Source organism: Arvicanthis niloticus, chromosome 22, assembly GCF_011762505.2.
Source record: "Arvicanthis niloticus isolate mArvNil1 chromosome 22, mArvNil1.pat.X, whole genome shotgun sequence".
In the NCBI taxonomy this organism is placed as follows: domain Eukaryota; kingdom Metazoa; phylum Chordata; class Mammalia; order Rodentia; family Muridae; genus Arvicanthis; species Arvicanthis niloticus.
The window spans coordinates 8,865,491-8,893,166 of record NC_133429.1 but is presented as its reverse complement, the minus strand read 5'-3'; the positions used below and the strand labels follow the sequence as shown (position 1 = coordinate 8,893,166).

General features: G+C 39.8%; 1 long non-coding RNA gene across 1 annotated transcript; it reads right to left on the bottom strand.

Moving 5' to 3' along the window:
* Positions 1–18,527: 18,527 nt before the first annotated feature.
* On the bottom strand, positions 18,528–27,216 carry LOC143436009 (uncharacterized). Its single transcript, XR_013106268.1, has 4 exons — positions 27,063–27,216; positions 23,174–23,283; positions 19,612–19,732; positions 18,528–18,665 (listed from the first exon to the last, which is right to left on the bottom strand). It is a non-coding gene; the product is annotated as an uncharacterized LOC143436009 (long non-coding RNA).
* Positions 27,217–27,676: the final 460 nt, after the last annotated feature.

The window sequence follows — 27,676 nt, the reverse complement described above, 5'->3', positions numbered from 1 at the left end:
CAACACAAATCCAGCACTTCAAAGAATAATTGGTGGAAAACTCCAACACAAGGAGGGAAACTACAACCTAGAAAAAGCAAGAAAGTAATCTTCCAAAAACCCCAAAAGAAGATAGTTACACAAACATATCTCCACGGATGTTAGCCCAAAAGCTTGGATTAGCGAAGACTCAACCCACAGACCACATGAAGCTCATGAAGAAGGAAGACCAAGAGGGGATGCCTCAGTTCTACTTAAAACGAGAAACAAAAATGCTCAAGGGAGCAAATTGGGAAACAAAACATGGAACAGAAACTGAAGGAGGGGCCATCAGGAGACCATTCCACCTGGGTATTCACCCCATGTACAGCCACCTAATCTAAACACTGTTGTGGATGGCTGGAAGTGCATAATGTGAGGAACATGATATAGCTGTCTCCTTAGAGGTCAGCCAAAGACTAACACACTCAGAGGACAATGTTCACAATTAACCACTGATATGATCAGGGGTTTCCCAATGGAGAACTTAGTGAGAGGACTGAAGGAGCAGAAAGGGTTATTGACCCCAGGTGGAAAGCAACAATACCAAACAACCAGAGCCCCCCAGGGTCTAAACCACCAGCCTGGGAACACATAGGAAGGGACCCAAGACTCCAGAGGTATATATAGGGGAGGATGGCCTTGTCGGACATAAGTGGGAGAGGAGTTTCTTGGTCCCATAAAAAAAATGAACACACAGTGGGGGGAGGGGGTAATGTGAGGGCAGGGAGGGGATAATGAGGGGGGATAGGTGCAGTCACTGCCTCATAGAAGCATGAGGAGGGGGATGGGATAGGAGGTTTCTGGGTGGTGGGAGGAAGTAGGTTAAGGTGATAAAATCTGAAACGTAAATACTACAACCAATTTTAACAAGCAGGGGGAAAAAAGTCTTCAGAACGAACATCTTTAAAAAAAAATGTCAGCCCCCTGAGGGTGGGAAATTTTTTATTCTTGATACTAAAACTTGTTCTGAGAATTGTATATTGCAGAATACACAGCCTTGGTGTATCTACTCATCAAGCATACTGAGCAGACCTGCCCAAACCTCTGATGTCCTGGAATTCCATCTGGATTCAGTGAAGACACAGCATCAGAGGCTTATCAACTTACTCTTCCCCCCACCCCTCTTCTAAAATCTCAACGCCCTTAATCAGCTTGAAGAAGTTAAATAAGAGTCAGTGCCCCTATTCCCTGAGTTTGGGGACTAATGTGGTTAATAATGGTCTGTCTTTCTAGGGACAAGTAGTGGTTTTGTTGGAACAGGGGGGGATTAGCTAGGACTTATTGCATAGCCATAACCTATTGGTAGAAATCTGTATAATTATTATCAAGATGAAGTTATAATTTCTTAAATGGTACAAAATTTACTTTGATCTCAAATTTAAGGTTTTCATTGGTACGAGCCTTTTACTAATATAAAAATGAGATGAATATTGATACACTCATGGGCATTGTGCCTGTATAAGACATTTAGGAATTCAATGCCTAGACCAGCCCTTTTTTAACCTTTTTAACTGATTTGGGACAGTTAACCTATGAATTAAGGGACTATAGCAAATTCATATTTTTGAGTTTATCGTTAGGTTGTTTTCCATATTTTATTTAGAAATAGCTGAGAGGAGTGAACAGACAACAGTCCAGGTTACCTTACATGGATAGTTGGTTTTCAAAACATCAGAAGTCCATAGAACTGACGCTACAAATATTTATATGTTAATGTTCATATTGATTAGAGACCTGTCTGCTCCTGACAGCTTCCTGTCGTGGATTCTAAGAAGAAATTGAGCATCCTTGGAGTTACTCCAGTTGTGTGGTAACAGCCACTAAGCAAGAATTGCCTCTCTCCATATACAGACAAATTACTGTCCAGAAAAGGACACACATGCAGAATAGTCGACTGATTATATCTGCCTAGACAGAGTAATCAGTCCTTAATAATTCTGCATCACCAAGGTCTGTCAGATGATTCTGGGCCAGAAGGCTGAAGATTTGATGCTCCAACATTCGGTAGTATAGGGGCTTTTCAGGTGTTCAGAGGTCTCTATAAATTGGCTAAGTTTTAGAAGCTATGCTTTGTGCTTCCCACAATTATAGTTAACTCAGTCATTCTGGATTTCTGACGGGGTTGAAAACTTATAGCTACTTACCGTAAGAGAAAAAATTTGAGTGGATGGTCGTCAGCTGACATTCATCCTAAAGCCAGGTTCAGAACTAAATGTTTTAGTTAGGATAGATGACAGAGGTGCTGGTTAGTCAACAAAAGGATGGACTGGGTATTAGGACTATCTTGTACCTCACTGGTACAAATTGGCATAATTATGCTATAATTGTATTTTGAGAGAAAAGTTTCATTTTAACAGGAAGGGTGATGTGTAGGAGGAGCTAAGGTAGGAGGAGTACTGAGAGGAAGAAAAGGAGTAAGAAGAGGAGAAGGAGGAGTGGAGAAGCTAGGTGATGAAAGAGAGAAAGAGGGGGAGACAGGGAGGCAGATATTCATGTATCTCCACCAGTCAAAGATAGTTGTTATATCTAGGTTGGTCAGTGGGTTACACCTCTGATTGAACAATTCCAAACTTATAACACTTATGATTAACATTATTTTAAAAAATGTATAAATGCAAAAAGAAAAAGGGGGCATGTGATAGGGGATTTCTAAGAGGGGTTGGGGGGAATGGGGAAAGGGGATGGCATCTGAAGTGTAAATAAAATATCTAATAAAAAAAAGAAACATGTGGCCTACCTATATTTTAAACACACTTACAATAATCACAAATGAGCTTATTTTCAAATTCATTTAATCATCTGTATTCAATGACTATCTTAACAACTCTGTATGATAAATATTTCTACTCAGGAAAAGTTAACAGTGAGCCACAGCAGACAGAAAGAACAAAAAAAGTATTCTAAAAATGATTCAATTCTTTCCTTCTCATCAAGCCATCATCACCCCAGCTCACACAGGAAAAAACTGAGAATAAACTTCAAACCTACTCTATGCAAGGCTGTCATGGAGCACTCAGTAGGCAGAGGCAGGATAAACTCTGGGTTTGAGACCATCCTGGTCTTTACAGAGCAAGTTTTAGGACAGCCAGGGCTACACAGAGAAACCCGTCTCAATAATAAAATAGTAAATAAAAAAACAAACATGCTAACTTCTAATAAAAGGAAATGTTTATCTTATAATACCTGTTGATATCTCCTAAAAAGTGTAAAAATCAGGCTATTCAATGGTGTCACATACAATCTGAGGAAGCTATAAAATCAGTTAATGATAACTTACATGAAATGTTATAAGATCAAGATCAGAAAGTCTAGAAAAGTAATCTAAATAAAGGGAATCTTTGCAGATCCTCCTGTTCTGAGTAGTACAATCCTATAGCCATTTTTTAAATAAATCAGCAATTACTTTTTTTTATTGGATATTTTATTTACATTTCAGATGCCATCCCCTTTCCCCATCCCCCCCCTTAGAAAACCCCTATCCTATGCTCCCTTTTCCTTTTTGCACTTATACATTTTTTAAATAATGTTAATCAAAGGCTTTATAAGTTTGGTATTCCTCAATCAGAGGTGTAACCCACTACCCCACCTAGGTATATCAACTACCTTTGACTGGTGGAGATACATGAACATCTGCCTCCCTGTCTCCCCCCTCTTTCTCTCTTTCATCACCTAGCTTCTCCTCTCCTTCTTCTCCTCCTCTTCATACTCCTTCACTTTCTCTCAGTACTCCTCACACCTTAGCTCCTCCTACATATCACCTTTTCTGTTAAAATGAAACTTTTCTCTCAAAATACAATTATAGCATAATTATGTCAATTTGTACCAGTGAGGTACAAGATAGTCCTAATACCCAGTTCATCATTTTGTTGACTAACCAGAACCTCTGTCATCTATCCTAACTAAAACACTTAGTTCTGAACTTGGCTTTTTCCTTGGTTTTAGGATGAATGTCAGCTGACGACCATCCACTCAAATCTTTTCTCTCAAGGTAAATAGCCAGAATTGGCTATGAGGCTATACGTTTTCAACACCATCAGAAATCCAGAATGACTGAGTTAACTATAATTGTGGGAAGCACAAAGCATAGCTTCTAAAACTTAGCCAATTTATAGAGACCTCTGAACACCTGGACACTCCCTCTACTACAAAACGTTGGCGCCTCTGTTCTTCCACCTTCTGACCCAGGATCATCTGACAGACCTTAGTGCTGCAGAATTATTAAGGGCTGATTACTCTGTCTAGGCAGATATAATCAGTCGACTATTTTTCAGGTGTGTCCTTTTCTGGACAGTAATTTGTCTGTAGAAGGAAAGAAGCAATTCTTGCCTAGAGGCTGTCTCACCACAACTGGAGTAACTCCAAAGATGCTCAATTTCTTCTTAGAATTCAATATAGGAAGCTGTCAGGAGCAGACAGGTCTCTAATCAAAATGAACATTAATACAGAAATGTTTGTCACGTCAATTCTGTGGACTTCTGATGTTTTGAAAACCATCTATCCATGTAAGGTAATCTGGACTGCTGTCTGTTAACTCCTCTCAGCTATTTCTAAATAAAACATAGAAAACACCCTAACAATAAACTCCATGCCATAAATTTGCTATAGTCCCTTAACTCAGAGGCTGACCATCTCAAATCAGTTAAAAAAGTTAAAGAGGGACTGGGTCTAAGCCTTGTATTCCTAAATGTGTTATACAGGCGCAATGCCTATGATAGTAACAATATTCATCTCACTTTTATATCAATAAGAAGCTTGTACTAAAGAAAACCTTAAACTTTGTATTCAAAGTAAATTGGTACCATTTAAGAATTTATATCTTCATCTTGATAATAATTATACACATTTCTACTAATAGGTTATGGCTTTGCAATAAATCCTAGCTAATCCTCTCTATTCCCACAAAACCAATACTTTTCCCTAGAAAGGCAGCCCAACATTTACCACCTTAGTCCCCAAGCCCAGGGAATAGGGGCGCTGACTCTTCATTAGCTTCTTCAAGCTGATTATGGGCGTTGAGATATTAGAAGAGTAGTTGGGGGAAGAGCAAATTGATAAGCCTCTGATGCTGTGTCTTCACTGCCTCCAGATGGAATTCCCAGACCTCAGAGGTTTGAGCAGTTCTGCCCAGCTTGCTTGATGAGTAGATACACCAAGGCTGATCATTCTGCAATATACAATTCTCAAAACAAATTTTAGTATTAAGATAGTTTTTTTTAAGAGGGCTGATATTTTATTAGGGATGTTGGTTCTAACCGCTTTTCTTTTTTCCCCCTCTTTTATTGGATATAATATTTACATTTCAAATTTTATCCCTTTACTGAATTCCCCCCACCACCCAGGAACCCCTTATCCCATCCTCCCTCCTCCTGCTTCTATGAAGGTGTTTACCCACCTACCCCTAATACCCCTCCCCACCCTCAGATTCCTCCCCCCCCACTCAGTGTTCAGCATCACAACTACTTTTCATCTATAGCTCCACTATAGCGTGACTATAACCACTACTGACATCAAAACTCTTCTTATCAAAACAAAAACAGAAACATGCAGGTCAGTCAAGGAGGTCTGCGAGGGAGAGAGTGGGGATTGAGGGGCAAGAGATGCAAAGAATGGAGACAAGACAAGGTGTCTGATCAAGTCTTGTTTATTGAAAGGCAATTGTGGGTATATAAGCACAAGTAGGGGGTGCAGCTGGAGACAAGAGTGCCTTGCAGCTGGGGGCACTAAAGCATAAGTCCAGGACATGTCTGAGAAAAACAAGATGTTTATCAGAATGAGCTCAGCTGTTGTGGGCTGTTTGCAAAAACATCATGCTAGAAAAACAAGTCTCTTGTCAGGGTGGAAAAGTGTCAACCTGCAAATATATGACCCGAGATGCCTTGAAAGATGACAGCCTTTCTGCTAGGAGTCAGCTCCCAACAGAAACCATAATCTTTCTGACAACTCAAAAATCAAAGAAAGTCTTTCAGATTTTACTAACTATAAGTAGAAATCTTTTCAACAATTGAACAAAGGAAAGAAAGCTTTTTAAGTCTTGCTGCCTGTAACTAGACAATCATATACATTATTAAGCTCAGAAGTGACCTCTGGTCTCATGGTGTTTTATCCCCTTGGTCTAGCACTCACTGACTTCATATCTTCTTCCTCTCTCCCACTCTACTTTTCTTCCTCAGCACCAAAACCAAGAAATGCTATAAAAGAAAAGCTTCCTGCTTGACTTGGAATAGTCAGGTTCTCTTGCTGTGGTTCTGTTAAGAACAAGATATTACCTGTACCACTACAGAAACGAATTGGACCATAACTTGGAATCAAATGAAATTAATGGAGTGATACACACAAAATCTTGACTACATGTTTAAAAGTAACCAGTCATCCCTTGCAAAAAATATGGAACAACTAGGTGGTACTTCCAATAATACAAATGCCAAACACAAATATTGAACCTGTAATAGGAATGCTTAACTACACTGTTCTGTTTCAATTACTGGGTCTTTTAAAAACCTAAAGACAATACTTTTGAATGACTGTAATCAAACCAAAAGTGACAGCTTGAAGCAAATCTAAACTATAAAATTTAACCTTAATAATAGTCCTATAAATTTCCATCTGCAAAAGTTAATAATTCACTAAAAATTTAAGATAAAGTCAATTCACAATGTGAAAACCTAATCTAGATAGTTTTATACATTTTTGCAATGGGAATGATATAGAACAGTTCTCAAAATTTAGTGGTAGACTAATAAATGAAGAGGAAATGACTCATTGCAATAACAATAAGATATTATCATGCTTAATCTAAGATCCCCAATAACTCAAAGATAGTAAATGACACCACTTATGATACATCTCTACAACACTTCCACTCATAACTCTTATGAAGGGAAGAGCCCAGCAGAGGCTTAAGAGCCTAAAGTACACAAAGTAATTCCTTAAAAATTCTATTCTCTCTTCCCCTGGAAGAACACACCAACTGGTCATCCAACACCAAATGTTAACCCCTGAAAACATAAATACAAATAACATACAGGCTAAGCATGTTGTATTTATGTATTTAGAAGTGTGTGTGTGTGTGTGTGTGTGTGTATGTATGTAAAACAATGAAAATAAAAGCCATGAATTTGAAAGAGGGTTATAGAAGGGTTTGAAAGGAAGAAAAGAAGAGGAAATGATGTAACTATTATAATATTTAAAAAGAAATATATATTTTTATAATTTTAAAACTTTCTCTCGGAGTTGAAGAGATGGTTTGGCAGCTTAGAGGGCAAATGATTCTTCCAGGGGACCTGAGTTTGATTCTTAGCACCCAGTCAGGCACCTTACAACCACCAGCATCCAGCTCCAAGAGGCTCAGATGCCTGGGGCCTCCTCAGGAGCTTGCACTAACAGTACATACCTACACGACACACACACACACACACACACACACACACACACACGTAAAATTTAAAATAATAAACATAAACCTTTTTAAAATGCCAGTAACAGCTCATGAGACTGTAGAGCCTCATCATACCAAATATCAGACAACTAAAAAGGTAAGATGAAATTATTATTAAGAATGAAGGTGAATTTGGACTGGGGATCAACTCAATTGGCAGAGAACTTCCCAGCATATATAAAGGTCTTGGTTCAATTCCCAGCACTATCTAATCTGGGCATGGTAGTGCACAGTAATGCCAGCACTGGGAAGGTAGAGAGACAGCTGGAAGGACTGGGAGTTCAAAGCCAGCCTCAGTCACACAGTAACTTCAAGACCTATGTAAGGCCCTAACTCCAGGAAAAAAATTTTAAAAATATAGTGAATGTAGCAAAACACTTCATTTTTTAAACTGTTTAGTATAAGTAAATATGTATGCATGTATGTTTGCAAAGTGTCTTCATAAGCATAGAAAAGATATGTAATGAAAGATACGTAAGTTATTTTAATAACATGCAAAATACCCCATAGCATAAACTACCTCACATCAGGAAGCCATGGAAATGCATTTTCTCTTATACACTATTTTAAATTATATTTGCCACTGCTATGTACAAAGAGTTCTCCTACCGTCTTGCAAATGAATAACATATTAAATGACAATCATAATCACAGACTACAGTATCACTATGAAGCTGTCACTGAAGGACTCAAATTCCAACTCTGAGGGTATTGAAGCCTTTTTAAGTCTTTTTTTTAAAAAAAAAGAAACGCCACAGAATTCCTACGTTTATGAAACACCGGGTGTAGAACTCCCTATGCTTCATAAAATATTGTATTCTGCACAAAAAGTACAGGTAGATGCAAAGTCAGTGCCAACATAAAAATTATCTACTCTCAAGAGAGAAGTTGCCTGACAACTGCTTTAAGATTTCTTACGTTTCCCACATGATGAGGACAAACTGCTTTGTGAAATCATCCCATTCACATGTGAATTTTTTTAAAACCTTGGAACATTGTGCTACTATCAATCATTCTTCTAATACTGGAATACTGGAGAATTAAAATTGTTTCATGTAGGCATTCTTAAAGTGGGAGTTGACCTGAGAAACAAATTTTGAATGAATTTGGAAACACAAACAACAACGGGTACTTAATTTTTTACTTCAAAAAATTAAGGGTAAAATGGGAATGAAGATCTTCAATATAAAAAAAATCATTTAGATAGCTACACGTATTTCAACAGCACGAAATTCTAGATGGCCCAAACCCCTCCAGAGCTACTGTACCCTCTCTACCAGCCTGGGCAATGATGGCCACTGCTAGATGTCAGATTTCCCTCTGAGTGACATCAGAGGCTCCAGGAGTTCAGACAAGCCTTCTACCTTGAAGGTACCATGCAGTGTTTGCCCCCAGCACTGATCTAGTCCACTACTACAGGTCACCTGAGTCACATCTAGCCTGTGTAAATACAAGTTCAATTTAGAATAAAATCTAAGGCAGATGGAGCAGCCTCCACACATTCTCCTACTACGTCTGCTTTACACACACACACACACACACACACGCACACGCACACGCACACGCACACGCACACGCATACACACATACACACACAAAATTTCTCAGGCACCTAGTAATTTTTGGAAATTACATGGATAGTAGTTTCCTTTGCCTGAGCTATACAGAGATGAAATTAAACGCATTGATCACCACCTCCACGTTCCTGTTGTCTTAAAATGAACACAGGGAATTCAACTTCTCTCATCTCCAGTAATTTTCAAAGACTGGGAAGGAATGTTCCAACCTACAAATACCCTCCCACTGAACGGCTGTGATAACTGTGCTTAATAATCCAATTTTGCCAATCCCAGCATTAGTTTAAAGCTCCCACCGCTGTCCCCAAGCACAGTTGAGTTCACACACAGCAAGGCCAAACAAGGCAAAAATTAGGTGGCACAGTTTTACTCCTGGCAAAGAGTTATGAAAAACTGGGAGAGAAAAGTCTTGACTAATTGACGTTTGTTCTTTTGTTAAGGATATACACATCATTTTCACCATAGTTAATACTGTTTATGCCCAGCTACACATTAAGGGTATTAAAAAGAAAACTTGCCCCATTCTAGATATTCAAGAATCTTCTTCTCTCTTTTCAGTGGAGAATTATTGCAGTCATCATAAAGTCAGATGAGTATGTCCAGTAACGTCTCCACACTGAAGCACTGCCCATTGGTCTCGGCTGGCCCATCTAAACTAAACTGCTCCAACTGCCTCACACACACTTCTCCGGACATGTTTGCTTCAGTTTCTGCTGGTTTTCTTGTCAATGCCCTTAAGATGTCTAAGGTTACTACATGAACCTAAAATTTTAAAGATATGGTTTTAAAAAATAAACCACTTCTTATTTCAACAACTGTCATACAATGCCTGTGCTGAAGTAAACATCCAGTAAACACCAGTCACCTCACTTAAAGGAAACATCTTCAATTTTACCCATAAATATATATATATATATATATCTTAAGGATAAGTTTCCATAAAATATAGATTTAACATTTTAAGAAAATAATACAATTAAATTGTATATTTAAATAAAATAATAATTAAAAGAAAAAAAAAACCTAAAGAGTGAACACTTCTTTCAAAAAAAAAAAACAAACAAACAAACAAACTCCTTTTTCAAATTTAAATTCGTGCAACATAATCCGGAAAAGAATCCAGGTGCATCATAAATGAATAAAGTCCCCATGGCATCAGCAATTCACTTCCCAGGAAGAAGAAAAGTTGAAAAAGGAGGAGGAGGAATATATGGAGGAGGAGGGAAAGCCACCAATTCTGCTGCAAATGCTCCCAACCTCTGGCAAAGGGAGGGCAGCTCCCAGAGCGGTTCTCCTGGCTCAGCTCGAACAAGCCGAGCCTCGGCCGAGCTCTGTCTTCCTAGGGCTTTGCGGCGAGTCCTGCTTCCAGCCGCCCGCGAGGGCAGCGCTGACGCGGTTCGGGCGGTGACTCGGGTCCCTTCCTCACAGCCCTGGGCTGTGGCATCTTTCCTGAGGGACGCAGGCGGCTGAGGCGAGGGAGGAGGGGGCGCTGCCGCCGCTGAGGGGAGGAACCTGAGGCTGCGGCTGCCCGGCTCCCAACCGCTCCCTTCCTCCTCTGCCCGCCTCCCCGCCCGCCCGCGCCCTCGGATCCCCGAGGCTCCCGGCGCCGCTGCGCGCAGGCGGAGGCTCGGGACCGTCGGATCCACAATGGAGGCGCCCCGCCCCGCCTCGGCTCCAAGCAGCGCTGCGGCCCAGCCGAGCCCGGGGCGGGACAAGGGAGATCACCTGGACCCGGGGCGCTGCGGGTGCGACAGAGAAGGGACTTGATTGAGAAAAGGGATCGCGGGTGAGGCAGAGGCGGGAACTGTGCCAAGGTGCCTCGCCGCCCTCCGGGGTCCCCAAGATGTCGAACCTCCAGCCGGCCTTCTTCCTCCATGGCTATGGAGGTGTGTGCCTGTCCCTCCTGGGTACCCTGGACTTCCAACCGCTCTAAGACAAGACAACCTCCCCTATGCTCTTACCTGCCCACCCTGCCCCCATCCAGCTTTCCCAAGACCCAGAGTCCTAATTTCCTGTGTTCCTAGTCCATAGCACTTGTGTCATTCCCCCAGGATTGAAACACAGTAAGAGACTGGTCTGCTCCACCATCCATGTCGTGCATGCAGGATCTCAAAGGAGAGAGATTCCCATTTCTGTTCCCCAAAGTTTCCCCAGTGTGAAACCTGGAGTTTTCTCCTCCAGAAATACCCTACATCATGCCTGCTATTCTTCAGCCAAGGTTACAAGCTTCCCCAGGGATCCAGCTCCACTCATCTACAGCCCCCACTGTCACCAAACCTACAGCCCCCTCCCTCCATCAGCACACTTTTCAGGTATGGGAACAGCCACTCTGAGGCCCTGTAGCAATGCAGCAGATGAGGGTCACTGAAGACCCAAGGTGCCTGTGCTGGTGGGGCTCTATAGGGTTTTGTGACCTCGGATTTTGACCGAGTTCCCTCCAAAATGCTCATGGAAGATCCTAGTTTAGTACAGCTAAACCAGGTCATTGTTCTCACCCCGCCCCAAGTGTGATCCTCCTCTAAAGTGTGGTTATTTTATATTCCTTCCCCGCACCCGTTCTTCATGGCAATGCATGTAGTGAACCATTCTGACATCTCAGTAATACAAAAGCAGAGGGAGAACTAGAAACGAAGGCTGAGATATGAAGTCTGAAAATGAAGGCTCGGGTTAAGTTTGCCGTGGTTCACAGAATATGGTGAAGCTTTTCTGAAATTTATACTTTCTAAGTCTATTCTTGCCTGGAATAAATGAGAACTGCATTATTCTCAATGTGTTCTTGACATGTGAGTGGTATTTAAATAGGTTCAGGCAGAAGGTTAATCAATCATTTTCAGCCAAGACATCTTTGAGTATGTCTGTCTTAATTGTACAAGTAATGAAATTATAAATGTGAAATTTGATCCTAAACTAGATAATATCATCTGATATTAGTTCCTGTTGTTATTTCATTGCCATTGGTGTCTACACTTTTTTTCCTACACATTTGAATAAAGATGTTGTACAGGAAAGGATGGGTTTTTTATCTTTCTTTATTGGATGTTATATTTACATTTCAGATTTTATCCCCTTTACCCCATTCCCCCCACCACCCAGGAATCCCCTATCTCATTTCCCCTTCTCCTGCTTCTAGTAGAATATGCCCCCACATACCCCCCACTCCCACCTCCCCACCCTCGAATTCCCCCCACCCCACTTGGTGTTCAGCCTTCGTGGGACCAAGGATCTCCTCCTCTCACAGCTATGTCTAACAAGGCCATCCTCCCCTACATGTACAGCTGGAGTCATGGGTCCGGCCCTATATGCTCCCAGGCTGGTGGTTTAGACCCTGGGAGCTCTGGTTGGTTGGTATTGTTGCTCTCCTCATGGGGCCACAAACCCTTTCAGCTCCTTCAGTCTTCTCTCTAACTCCTCCATTGGGAACCCCTTCATCAGTTCAATGGTTAGCTGTGAGCATCTGCCTCTGAATATGTCAGACTCTGGCAGACCTCTAAGGAGACAGCTATATCAGGCTCTTGTCAGCATGCACTTCTGACATCCACATCAGTGTCTACCTTTGGTGACTATACATGGGATGGATACTCAGGTGGTATGGTCTCCAGATGGCCTCTCCTTCAGTTTCTGTCCCACACTTTGTCTCCATATTTGCTCCCTTGAGTATTTTGTTACTCCTTCTAAGTAGGACCGAGGCACCCACACTTGGTCTTCCTTCTTCATGAGCTTCATGTGGTCAGTTAGTTGAATCTTGGCTATTTCAAGCTTTTGGGCTAATATGCACTTATCAGTGAGTAAATACCATGTGTGTTCTTTTGTGATTGGGTTACCTGACTCAGGATGATATTTTCTAGTTCCATCCATTTACCTAAGAATTTCTTGAATTCATTGTTTTTAATAGCTGAGTAATAATCCATTGTGTAAATATACCACATTTTTTGGATCGATTCCTATAATCTATTTCTTATATTGTGTCTTCTATGCTTCAGAGTCTCTCTTCCATTTCCTGGATCTATTGGTGATGTTTGCATATTTTGTTGCTGTTCTCTTTCCTAGGTTTTCCACATTGAAGAGTCCCTCAGTTTGTGGCATTTTTTAATTGCTTCAATTTGCACATTAAAGTCTTGCACAATTTTATTTCCTTCATCTGTTTAACTCTATTTTACTGTATATCTTTAAAGAATTGGTATCCTCTTTAAAGACTTTCAAATGTTTGTATTTTCTTGTGTTGTTGGTGGGTTATTTTATTTATTTTCTTTTTTGTTTTGTTTTGTTATGTTTTGTTTTGTTTTGTTTTGTTTTGTTTTTTTCAAGACAGGGTTTCTCTGTGTAGTTCTGGCTGTCCTGGAACTCATTCTGTAGACCAGGCTGGCCTCGAACTCAGAAATCTGCCTGCCTCTGCCTCCAACATGCTGGGATTAAAGGAGTGTGCCACCACTGCCCGGCTATTTTATTTATTTTCATTTCAAATGTTTCTCCCTTCCCAGTTTCCCCGCCACAATGCCTGTCATTTCTATTCTTGCTTCAGTGAGGATGCTCACCCCTACAGTCCCAACTTACTGCTCAAGCATTCTCCTATGCTTGGGCATTGAGCTTCTACCAAGGTTCTCCTCTCTCATTGATTAAAGATAAGTCAATCCTCTACTACATATGCAGTTTGGGCCATGGCTCTTCCCTTTATACTCTTTGGTTGGGGATTTGGACCATGGAATCTTTGGGTGGTCCATTTCTTCTAGCTATAGGGTTGTAAACACCTTCAACTCCTTCAGTCCTTCTAAATCCTCCATTCTTTACTTCTCTAGTGGACGTATTTCTTCACTGTTTTAAGGTCTCTATCATCTTTATAAAATTGGATTTATGGTCATTTATTTTTTGTGTGTTTTGCTTCTGCTAGAATATCCAGTTCCTGCTCTAGTGGGGGTAACTTTACTTTGGATGTGTCATATTGCTCTGGCTTTTGTTGATTGGGTTCTTTTGAGATCCTTTAGCCATCTGTTCAGTCTTGGTTCATTGATGTTCCTGTTGTAGTAGGTACTGAGAAGTGGTTAACTTCAATGGTCCATATGTGGCAGGCCTTTGATGAGTATCCTGGATCTGTATGATTGCAGACCAGCAGGTATGTATAGTAAAAATCTATAGGTCTGTATGGTCAAGATCTGCAGGTCTGATGAGGTTGACAGAGAGGTTGAAGGAAAATGGAAGTTCTGAGGAGAAAGCAGGCTATTTGGGCAGTTAGGGCTCAAGTGGAATGACTTTTGCTGAAGTGCACTACAGTGGACAGGGGGAACTTGTAGAGTCCACCTCCAGTAGAGGGACAGGATATCAAGTGCAGAGATGGGGTTGACTTCCTACAGTCCAAAGCTCTGACCCAGAATTGTTCCTGTCTGAAGGAACTACAAGGACAAAAATGGAGAAGAGCTTGAGAGAAAGGAGGTCCAGTCACAGGCCCAAATTGGGATCCAGAACAAAAGTGGATTTCAAAACAGTTTTCATCAGTAAAAGTTAAAAGATGACTATAGGAGTAAAGAGGGAATCTGTGACTCTAGTAACATTTTCAAAATATAGTAAAAACTGACGGCAAAAATTAGCAAAACAGCATAATTATATCCACTGATTAAAATGCTAAGATTTCCTGGATTTGATGTGAGAGTCCACAACAATTATGAGAAGTTCATAGGTTTCTGACTGATGTTTTTGGTCCTAGTTTTGATAGCATGAAGGGATGTTAGGGAGCAGCTGAGTCTTGGGAACTATTACAAGGTAGGGGAGGACAATAATGGGGTACAGCCTCAGTTTCTCTAGAAGCCCAAAGCACGAAGTGTCCATGGTAAAAAGTGAGTGATTGACAACACATGAGATTGTGTTCCCCATGGGATCCCAACACAGCCTATTGGTGAGGTGCAGTCATTTGATAGAGAAATTCTACCATTTTGAATTTACCTGTACTATGGGATCTGTGCAGTCATGGAGTATAGATAACCTGAATGAGCATAACAAAATATGTGTCCTGCTGAAAGTAGATCTGGGGAAATGGTGAGGTTTGTAACACAGAAGATAGTGAGTATCCAATATCTGATGCTGAACATTTAAACTGTAGAAACTTCTGGGGTTTTGTTTTGTTTTGTTTAGATCTGATTGTGACCGTTGTTTACTTTTTCCTTTATAAGGAATCTTTAACTCATTTTGATTTTTAAATTTTTTAAATTATTTATTTCTCAAGCCTTTTATTTATTTACATTTTAAATGGTATTCCTTCTTGGTTACCCCTCCACAGCAATCCCCATCCCATCCTGTTTTCCCCCTTCTGCTTGCTTCGATGAGGGTTCTTATCTACCATTTTATCTACCCCTGCCTCACTGCTCAAGCATAACCCTATGTTGGGGCATTGGGTCTCCACAGGACAAAGGGCCTCCCCTCCCATTGATGTCAGATAAGGCCATCCTCTGTTACATATGTCTAGAGTTGTTGGTTCCTTGTTCTGGAGGGTGTCCCACGAAGATCTCATGACTGGGGACAAGGTGAGAGCAGGGAGGGCTTGCTACTGTCTCTGCACTGCCTCTGGCTTATGTCTCCACTGTCCAAAGGTCTCCGGCCTGGCCTAATGCGGGAAGTCCAGGCCAAAGGACACAGCGTGCAAGCATGAGGGGGGATTGCCTACCCCTGATGTTGATGACCGGTCTCTCCCAGGTGTGGCATCTGTCTGTCTGCACTGAGTCAGTCCAGGCCTGGGCTGGGCCAATAAGGGGCCAGCTAGGTGGCTAGCTGGCAAGGAGAAAGCTTGGTGTCCCAGGAAGGTTCTGGGAGAGCAGAGCTCTCCCCAAGTGTTACAGCTCTTGTGGCAAAAACTCTCAGACACCAGGATGATTCTTGAGCGTGCTTTACTTCCCCTAAATAGAGCCCTTATATACAGTTTGGGGGTGGGTTAGGGTCTGAGAGCAGATAATGTCTATTGGCTTGACCTGAGAGCTTATGGAGATAACTCATGTGCATGTGGGAGAGCCTGAGGGACCATTCCTCCTGACTGATGGTCATAAACCTCTCTGTGGGAGGGATCATTGGAGGACTGAAGCTAAGTGAAAAGAACCAGGGCCTGGGAGCAGAGCTGAACTCCTGCCGTCCGATAAAGTTTCTGGGGTTCAGAACTCATGCTCAACCAAACACCCAGCTGCTTCTCACAGCCCGCTGCCCTACATAGAGTCATGGCTTCCTCTATGTATACTCTTTAGTAGGTGGTTTAGTCCCTGGAATCTCAGGGAGGACCAGTTAGTTGATATTGTTCTTCCTGCATGGTTGCAAGCTTCTTTGGATCCCTCAGTCCCTTCATGGTAGACTGCAATAACTGACTTTTAAAGACCTTTGGAAAACTTGAGACAATATTTTAGAGAGGCCCAACTTTATAATTGACTCATGTATTTTAAAACAACAGTTTCTTAAATGTTTTAATTTGCAGACTTAGGGAAAGGCACACAAGATTCCATCCTAGACAAAGAATTACAGGAAATACATGTGTTGCCAGTGTAGACTATCTGAAGAAAGGCCAGTAGTATATTTTGGTGTGAGTACAGTACAGCCTGGAATGCAGTGGAAATCCCAGCATATCTGAGAAACAAATGATCAGGATATGATCACAAGGAATGGTAGAAATAAGGCAGTTACTGGTATGAAAACTTTCTTCACTTAAATCATTATGGTATTCCATCTAATATGTATGCACCTTTTTATTACTAGATATTTCAACATTTACCATTTCAGACTATAGTTGATTAAGGTGAATTGAAGACTTGGAAAGTCAAAAAGGAAGGAACTTTATAGTATATTTATATTTCATTTACTTTATAATATACTAGGAAAATGAATTTCTCTTGTCAAAGAGGAGTGAAAATGTGTGACTTGGTCAAGTCAACGGTCTGGCATGGGATAATCCTAAAGACAAATAACAAGGCCCAAATTACTGAACTTTAGAGGCCTCATTACAATAACATTTTGTTTTCTGAAAAACCAAATGAAAGACCCAGAACTGTGGTCAATTATGTGGTAAAGTAAATAAACTTAAGTCTAATCAAAGACCTCTTGGATATTACTGACATGTAAGTGTCACTTACTGCACCTCTTCTGATAGCTTTCTCTACTGGTTATTGACATACTTCATAAGTGTTGCAGGAGGGTAGGTACAATTATTAATTACTTACCTAACATGTCAACTTGCCTGCTGTTTTATTTACCAGAGAAGCTAAACTTCAAGACAGAGGCTTCTAAGTCATATCCTGCTAGAATCAGTTGAATTCAGAGGCATCCCTGTAAGATTTATTTGGCAACAGGCACTAAACCTGTCACCCCTGAGAGGAAGCCAATGGCTATGACAAATATCAGTATTTGGGGAAAGGTAATTTGAAATATTTTAACATGTGGAAGGATTACTCTCAAAGAGATTGAAAGAAATGATGGCACGCACGCATGTAAGATACATAGCTCACTGGCAATATAGTTAGAGCTTTGAGCTTATTTATATAAGAGGACAGAGTCAAGTTTTGGTCTTTTTCCATCTCTTTTTGACACAGGATCTCTTTTGGCCACTACAGAACAACATGTTCATTCCAATCTGCAAATCCCATCTCCAGGTAGAAACTTCTAGTTTACACATGATTGTGGTACAATACCTAGTTTTGTTTGTTTTTTATGTAAGTTTTGATGAATCGATTCATGCCACAAAGCCTGTGTCTCAATTGCATTAGATACTGAGCTTTCATTTTAGACCATTTCCAATATTCTTTAAATTGTGATTCAACTCTAATTTTATCATGTGTGAGGATTAATATTGATTGTCAATAGAATTTTATTTAGAACTATTTATGACAAAAAATTCTGGGCACAACTATCAGGGAATATTTAATGTAAGTAGTTTCTGTCTATGCTTAAGTAACAGATGTGGGCAAAGTAACACTGTAACTGGGCTGTACTGTTCTTTAGTCAAGCTTCCTGAATGTATAAAAGAAGAAGCTCCCTGAATGTGAACATTCATCGTCCTCTGCTTCTCAATTAGGTGAGCGACATCAGTAGCTCCAATCTCCTGACATCAGAACTGCTGTATGATGATACCCTGAGCCCTCAAATCATGACCTGTTTTTCCCAATGAAAATAATTATCTAGAGTACCTATTCACAAAAATAGGAACATAAATTCCTTTTTAAAAAGTTGTTACTCTAATGCCTAGGAGCGAGTCTGATTTTATTGTACTACTACATAGCTTATTCTGAGCAATGGGGACTGTTTTATGGTGAGAATCTAGAAGAATTTGGTCAGACAAACCTCCCATGTTCATTTCTTGAGCAGTATTTAGAATATCATTTTGATTGTAGTTTGGGAAAGAAATAATAATTGATTCTAGTGGATCTGTCACATGAATACAGATGCCTGAGCAACAGAGGTAGAGGAGAATACTGAAAATGCCATTTTCCAAAGACTATGGAGAATCATGAATCAGGCACATTGGAGTCTAAACAACAACACACTTTAATAAAATGTATTATAATAGGTAAATATATATAATACACAACAGAAAAATAGTATAGTGAGTGAAACTATTTGGAACAAATAGCTCCTTTGTGGAACATTATATGTTGAAGCCTTTCCATTGTCCCATCCTAAAAAAACAAAATGTCTTCGTTAGACAAACATTCTCAGATGATAGATTCACCCCACTTCAGGTAAGACTACTTTTTCAGTGCATTTTCTGAACTCTACACAAAAAATTACTTGAGTTAACACTATATCTTTTTTTGGATGGTGTTACCTGTAAAATAGGGTATGTTTTATTTAGTATCTTTATTATTCTTCACATATGTGTTATAATGGATCCTGTGCAGCTTAATATTTATAGCAAATCCCAAGCCCTGACAAGATTATTTCTCAAAGTAAATTAAACAATAATTAGTGTTTTTACACAAGGATAGTAAAGCTTGTTGGCACATGCTTCAGTCTTGTAGTACATTTAAATTTAAAGTATTTTTAAAATCAAATAACTCTTTAAGTGATTTAAAAAAAAAAAAACAATTTCACATCCAAGATATCTACATAACTTGTGGACCATGGGAAGCAAAGTGAGAAATATAGCAGGTAATATTCTGAAAGTCTTACAGTGGCTAAATAAGGAGTCCCTCTGTCATATACACATGTAAGTATGTATCTATCTATCTCTCTCTCTCTCTGTCTATCTATCTATCTATCTATCTATCTATCTATCTATCTATCTATCTATGTGTCTGTCTGTGTGTGCATAACTGTGTGTTTCTATATGTATACATATGTATATATACATATATTCATATATAATTTAATAGAAGTGTTATTTAAAATTGTTTCCCATACTCTAATACCATAATAGGCCACAATGCTGCTCTGATATTTACAAATTTATGAAATCAGGGAATTTTATCATCCGTCCATTTATCTGAGGATTAATTAAAACTTCCCTTACAATTAGAACCTTCCTCCTGAGAAAGAGCAGAGGAAATCTTGAATTCTTCAGTAATAGCATTTGAGGTTTTTCCACTGTGGCAACCTATGGCCTTTTCATAACAGGTGACTTACCAGCAGTATTTAATGACATCTTTATGTCATCAGATCTCCTTTGAATATCATTACAAATTGTACTGTCATCATCTCCCAAAACATCTACATTGTTGTCAATCATGATTTGCATAAGAGACATCTGTAACACCAAAAGGCAAAAACAAGATCCTCTGTCATTTCCAATAGTTTACAAAATGGAAATCAATAAAAATTAAAATCTAAAATGATGAAGAAAACAGTTACCACAAGCAGATATGAACCTGTGAAATGAAGTCTGTGTCTAAAATGGAGACACTTTTGCAACTTAGATAACATATTTAAATTTCATACCTATTGCAAAGAATGGAGGAACCAGTAAAGCAAAGTAACATTTCAGAACTGATATGCTGCCAGAATACCTGTGAGTGAATCAAATTAATGATTCAACGGTTTCTCAAATCAGTGATTTTTTGAGGGGTGTGGGGAGGAGGTGGAGTTTCATTGTGATGGTCTAATTGCAGGCATCACAATATATGATGCCATCTTGGTGAGACCTTTTGGGTGGTTTAAGTGGCTTGGCTTTCCTGGAGGAAGTATGTCATTGGTTAAATTTAAAGTTACAGAGACCAGGTGCCATTGGCTGTGTCCTCTCTGTGCTTCATGTTTGCAGCCTAAGATGAGAGCCACCAGGTCTCTGATTCATGTTTGGTTGTCCTTCCTTCCTGCAGCCATGCTCCTCTCTCATGACTTTGAAGGAATGTAATCTCTCTTCATCTCTAAGTCCCAAATAAATATTTACTACAATAAGTTGTGTTACTCCTGGTGTTTCATTAAAGAAATAGAAAAATGACTAAGAAGTTGGTGAGAAGAGGGATCTTTGTTGAGAAAATGCCTACATCAGATTGTCTTAGTGCATAGGGAAGTCTATTGGACATTGTCTTGATTAACAATGGAAACTGTAGGGCCCAGACCTCCAGGACGGTGCCACCTTTGAGCTGTTAATCAGATAAAGAAAGATATGAGGTACAGGACAGGAAGCACAACTCTTACACAGTTTCTGCTTCAGTTCTTGCCTCCAGGTTCCTACCCTGCTTCAGTTTCGACCCTGACATTTCTCCACAGTTAACTGATAACTAGAAGTAAATCATGAAGTGTTACCTGTCCTCCATAAGTTGCTTTTCATCAGTGTGTTATCATAGCAATAGTAGCAAATTAAGCCACTTTCTAAAGTGAACAAGCTGTTCCCTGGGCTTTCCTACTTCATTATGAGTAACATCACCATGACTTCCTTCCTGCGGACCTTGTTCCTGGAAACTACTGGTTAAAATATACCCTTGCTTTCTTTTCTTTCTGTTGTCTTTTTTGTTGTCTATCTTTTTTTCCTTGTCAAAATGTATATTCTTCATTGATGCTCTGTGAATTTCTCCTCATGCAACCCAGTAACACTCATTTTCCTGTCCTTCCATATCTGCCTTCTCCTCTGAAAACTTCCCCCCACAAAAAAAGTTAAATCAAGTTTTAAATTAAAATTAAACTGAGGGAGGAGGAGGTTGTGAGGAGCAGACTTAGTGGAGAGTCCTGCAATCAGGATATAAAGTAAACAAATAAAGTGTTAAAAATATTAAAGCATATGGGTTTATAGTTAAATTAAGAGCTACAGAAAACCTGAGGTAAATAGACCTGAACTAATGCAAACATACACAATTCTTTTTTATATAAGTAGGATTTGGTGCTAAAATAATAGAAAGTATATATTCCTTTTATACTTTTATTAATATTCCTTATATCACATGTTGTATGTTTGTATATAATATATATATATATATATATATATATATATATATATATATATATTACATAATTGCATGCAATTTGCTTTTCTATGACCAGAAGTGCAGTTTGGGTGAGATTTTCATAACTGTAATAATCTTATAGCAATGAAGCACAACTATCATGTGCTCCCAGTACAGTTACAATAGAAAGCAAATAAACAAACAAAACCCTAGTTAATCTCGACTTTTTCAACTTGACTGTAGCCTTTGGACACACAGCATGTTGTTGGTTAAACATCAGTATCTAAAATCAGTGTCTGAAAAGAAAGAAAAAATAAAGTACAAAAGAACCAAAAGAAATTATTCACTTTCTTCAAGCTACATCAACTATCTCCCTTTCCAATCCTTCCTGAAACAGATCAGTGCATCTCCCACTCCAAAAGAATGCAATCCTAGACTGTCCTTTAACGTCAATGACCTTTCTGAGGTAGTCCCAATTCCTGGATCACAATGAGGACTTTGTTCCCAAAAGGAAAAATCATATCCTTTTACATTTTCTGAGTGGTCACTCACAAATAATGAGTTCCTGCAAGTCTGATCCCACAGCACACGAGGAGCTAAGTGGAGAGATAAGAGGTGGATGTCTAGGTGAATCCTGGAAGAGGTTTTAATTTTTAATAACTCACAGGAAGATGGTTGAGCAAGAGGACATATGGTTGTGGTGTCTTCAGTGGAATACTATACAAAGAAAAAGGGGAATTTTACTGTTGATTGTCTAACAAGTAATGTTACTTACAAAAGTCTAAATACAAAGAAAAATGGGCATAAATGTTTTGTAGATGAGGTAATTGTAAAATCAGAATTCAAAAAAAGTAAGAATATACAGCTAATGTATTGCCTAGAATATTTTCTGCAAAACATTTCTCCCTATAGAATTATGGGAAAAATTTTTAAAATTATGTATGAATATCTGTGTGCTACATGCTACCCACAGAACCAAGAGGAAGGTGTCAGGTTCCCTGGAAATAGAATGAATGAGGATAGTTACAGTCCATGTGTGTTCAGTGTATGGAAACAGTGTTGTTAAACAGTGAACCATCTTTCCCACCAACATGAGGACATATTTAATATCTAATGTAGTACGAATAGACATAACACACTTCTGACACACTGGAACATTAGGAGTATAAATCACACCAGTGACCCTACACAATGCAGGTATAAAAGCTTCTGGTACAGGTAAGGCAGAGATGCTGAGGTCCTGGGTAGAAATGGGAGCTCAAAGTTTCTGTTATCTAAGAAATCATTCCATGCAGTATCACATGAGAAAAATGATTCAAAAACTCAAAGCTATACCTGACCCAGACCTCTCAGGGTAGTTATAGTTAAGAAAGACAAACTCAGTAATAGCTTCATGTTCTAATGAATGACACTTATTTAACAGGTACAATATACACAATACTATGGTAATAACATTAGGATGTAAATAATCCACAAATATTATACACACTTATTTAATCTATCTCATACAGGAACTCAAACCAATAATCTAGGCTGACCTGCACACAACTGTGTAGCATAGACTGTCTTGTAAACCATGGCAGTTATAATGTAGAAGACGCCCAAATGTTGGGACTACAGACATGGTACAACACTCTTGCTTGAGAAATGCACCTGTATATAAAGTGACTATACATGTCTGAGAAAAGGGAGCCTCTCAGAATAGGACATCACTCCTTTTTATAGTCCTGTAAATACAAGCCTATGTACCTTCAAACTGCATTGCTTCTATCTTTGTGCAGTTCCTCAAGATCTTACTCTATCATTACCTTTGTGTGGCAGAATTGTTTCCAAACACAGAATCTTCATCTGGGATACTAATCCAATTTTCATACGAATCTGAAGAAGACCAGTTTCCTTGTATATTTCTAGTGAAATCCTTTTTAATGACAAAAAAATCAATAAAAGTAATCATCAATGTATAGGAAGTATCTGAGAAATATTTTTGTATAAAAATATCGTTTTAGACCAATGATTCTCAACTTGTGTGTCAAAATCCATTTGGGGGTCACAAATCATATATCCAGCATAACAGATATACCACACATTATGCATTATAATTTATAATAGTAGCAAAATTTCAATTATGAAATAACAGCAAAATGATGTTATGGTTAGGAATGACCACAACATGATGAACTATATTAGTGTCCCAGGATTAGGAAGGCTGAGAACAGCTGGTTGAGACCCTACTTTCTTAAGAGATTCCCAACCTGTCACCAACCAGAACTTTGGCTCAAATTTGGAACATACAGGCAGGAGTTTATGTGTTATTATGTAAGACTAGAATCAAAGAAGCAGAGTTCTGGCTCCAGTATCAATTAAGTAAACTTACTGTCTATTCATATTCCCTTTCCTGGCTTCCAGTCCATACTACTACCTGCAATCAGAGATCTGCACTCTACTTCACAGCCTGAAGCTCTTCCTGTCTCAAAGGAGGCCAGCTCCTATGTGGGACATTCAGATAGGGGCCTATCATAACTGCTGTCTGAGAGGCTCCACCCAGCAGCTGACTAAAACAGATAAAGAAACCAACAGCCAAACATTGGATGGAGCTCAAGGACTCTTGTGGAAGTGCTGGGGAAAGGATTCATGGTCCTGAAGGAGATAGGGACTCCACAGGAACAACAACAGAGTCAACTAACCTGCACTATTGGCAGCTATCAAAAAGAATACCAAAGCTCCATCATGACCTATGGCATGTATGTAGTAGATGTGCAGCTCACTCTCCATGTGGGTTTCCCAACATGTGGACTGGGGGCTATCCTTAAAGCTGTTGACTGTCTGTGGAAACCCTTCACAAACTGGACTCAGTAGAAGAAGATGTGCTAACCCTGAAGAGAGTGGATGTGCCAGGGGGTGAAGATAACACAGGGGACCCTAACATGCTCAGAGGAGAAGGGAAGAGATTCTGTGAAGGGTGATGAGGGAGGGGTCAGCATTCAAGATATAAAATGAATAAATGAATGTGTAATAATAATAAAAAAGAAATAATAAACAATAACTTTAAAAAACAACAAGGAAACAATGAGGAACAAAACCAATTGCTTCTTCAGAAAATAATCAACCATCAAAACATGACAGGGCCAGAAAATTCCTCATTCTGATTGTATAACTTGTTGAATTAGTACTTTTCAGTTCACAGTAAAGTTGGAATATACATGTACAACTCTGCTTACAGGCTCACCTGGAATAGTGACCAATGTTTTTACGTGACCACCCTGTTTTACCTGTGAGAAGGTCTTACAGTTTCACATCCATTCCTTAAAAAGTGTAAATATTTGTGATGCGCCGAGCTCCCGACCAGCGGGAAGAAAGACACGCACAACAGTTCCTTCCAACAGCAATTTACTCAGGCCTTGAAAGAAAATGGGTGAGCCCCGGGGCGATCTGATGGCTCCCTCCTCCTCCTAGGGTGAGCCTTATATCCCTGAAATGACGTCCCAGAACGCCACATCACGCCACTGCAAGCCATAGGCTCGGGCCTAGCAACGTCAGGTCAGGCGATTGCTAAGTCCTCCCATCTCTCCGCCCAGCCAGGAGTTGTACTGCTCTGGTGTATCCGACAGGTGCCATCTTTAGGGCGCGTGGTGTCGGTGTGGCTCTCCACAGTTCCCCCTTTTTTATTTTGTTGCAGACACAGTACGATCAAGCAAGACTCTTCATTAGGAGTCCAGCGATCAAGAACTGGCAAGCAAAAAATAAGTACCACACTCTCTTGGGTGCAATGGGTTAAACCCTCCAAGTGTGCAAGAGCTGTGGCACCAAATGTATCGGAACACCCTTCCCTGTGCAATGGACCTCAAAAGTCCTAGGGGTGCAAGGGCTGTTCCAACAAATACTGGGAATGTTTAAAGCTTAACACCGGCCAACCACGCCTGTGGTGACACTCCTTCATCAAGGGCATTGAGAGCTCGGACTACCAAGGCCATATCCCTACGTCTGGCTCTCACCATACAGCATATGCAGAGCAGACACAACGCACTGGTTGCCATTAGGACAAAAGCCAGCACCCCTATTCTCGCCCATTCCTTCAAATGATAAACTGCTTGAAGGATCCACGAGGATAGTCCGGATGCCAGTGACATATCAACTCGGGTAGAATTAATGATGATCTTGCATCGGGGAGTCAAACCCTCGGGACCAATTGCCTGCTGGCTGTTGAGACAGAGCTTTAGACAAGTTAGCTGCTCGAGAGATATTATCATAAGGGATTGAAGTAACACACAAACCACTCAGTTTCCTGCACTAAATCAACTCTTTGATTCCAAAGCTTGAGCCACAGTAGATGAACAACAATGGAATTAAAAAAAAAAAAGTGAAAGAGAAAGGTTGGATTGAAAATTAAAATGTTTAAGTCAACATTGATTTCCTGCCCTCGACAAGGATATTTCAACTATTACCCAAAAGTTTGGTGGCACGTTCTTTAGTAGGTCCTTAAGGCAATATATTTAAAACTAATTTACAATTTGACTTGATGTTAGCTATTTTAAAACATCACCTCAAAATAGATGCTCAAAATAATGCCCTCATAAGCCTTTTGAAAATGTTCAGATGTTTCATAAAAAATAATGGTGACTTTATTACAGCAGTGCTCATTAGCACCACTGCTGTTAAAGGCCTACCAAGTTTCCATCAAAGACACCTATTTCTTAAGAGCTCACCAAAGAAGATCACATTGGCTTAACCAGTTCAGTAGTGCACAAAAAGGCAGTCTTATCATAGGTTGCTGGTGCTTTTTTTTTCTTATACTACATTATCAAAAAATTCTCATTGCATCTTCAAAATCCAACTGCTATAAAGGAAATCAAATCACCTCATGACTTAAAACAAAGTAGAGACATCTGCAGCTATCATGAAATTGCCACTTTTAATAGGAAAATATGATTCTTGATACAGAATCAAGTTATTTTCAATTTCCTTTGCTTTTATAAGAGAAACATTATAAGCTGTACTAGAGTATGTTAGTAACTCCAGTAATTCTCAAAGAATAGTTACATTTCTTCAAAATCTATTCAGAAAACTATGTCCCTGCACCTTTAAAAATTTACCTTTTTAAATGAGCTGAAAACTAAACTATACAGATACTTCAGGGGTATTCACTCTCTACTCAAACTTTTCAGAAAAACTGTTTCTAAAAATTAACAATGCAACTAGGCTTTCAGAGGACATGGTAGATCAAATTAACATGTTTTCACGTTGACTTGTTTTATAGGTCTTCTGAAATCCCTGCCCCTTTTTTCAACCCAAACTTCCTGATATAAATTCTTCTAAGTGTTTAAATATGTGCCATCTTAAAAGGAGGAAAGTTGGTATTATTGTAAATGCACTTCTTTTTTCCTGTGACACAATTAAAACCCAGTGTTATGTAAATTGGACTTAAAATAATCCCTGGTCTGAATTAGACTTTAAATCATACTATATTTGGTATGCTGCCTGTGTCAAGATTCTCTCTCTCCCCCTCTCTCTCTTTCTCTCTCTCTCACCAAGACACACACACACACACATACACAGACACACATACACAGAGCTGCCAAGCAGAAATACACATACACCAAAGTTTCCCTTTCTCTTACTGCTGCCGCTTCACTGCGAACCTTAATCATCTTCTTCCGAGAGCTTGAAAAAGGAATTGGACCACACTTACTGGTCACTTACCAAGCGCTTGCCCTGATTGCTTGAAGGTTCTGGAACTCTATCCTCGAACCCGCTCTTTAATGAGACAGGTTCCCCCCCCCCCCCACGGGCCACCAATTGTGATGCGCCGAGCTCCCGACCAGTGGGAAGAAAGACACGCACAACAGTTCCTTCCAACAGCAATTTACTCAGGCCTTGAAAGAAAATGGGTGAGCCCCGGGGCGATCTGATGGCTCCCTCCTCCTCCTAGGGTGAGCCTTATATTCCCTGAAATGACGTCCCAGCACGCCACATCACGCCACTGCAAGCCATAGGCTCGGGCCTAGCAATGTCAGGTCAGGCGATTGCTAAGTCCTCCCATCTCTCCGCCCAGCCAGGAGTTGTACTGCTCTGGCACATCTGACAGGCGCCATCTTTAGGGCGCGCAGTGTCAGTGTGGCTCTCCACAAATATTCAACTATATAAACTAATAAAATTAATTGTAAGCAGAGGGTTATTTGAAGAACAGAAAAGTGTCATTGTTCATGAAATACAACAATTAACTTTCATGAGAGAAGGATAGCGAATCAAAAAAAAATTGATGATTCCCAGATATTTCTGTACCTTTAAATTGCTCTCAATACACATGGTCACCT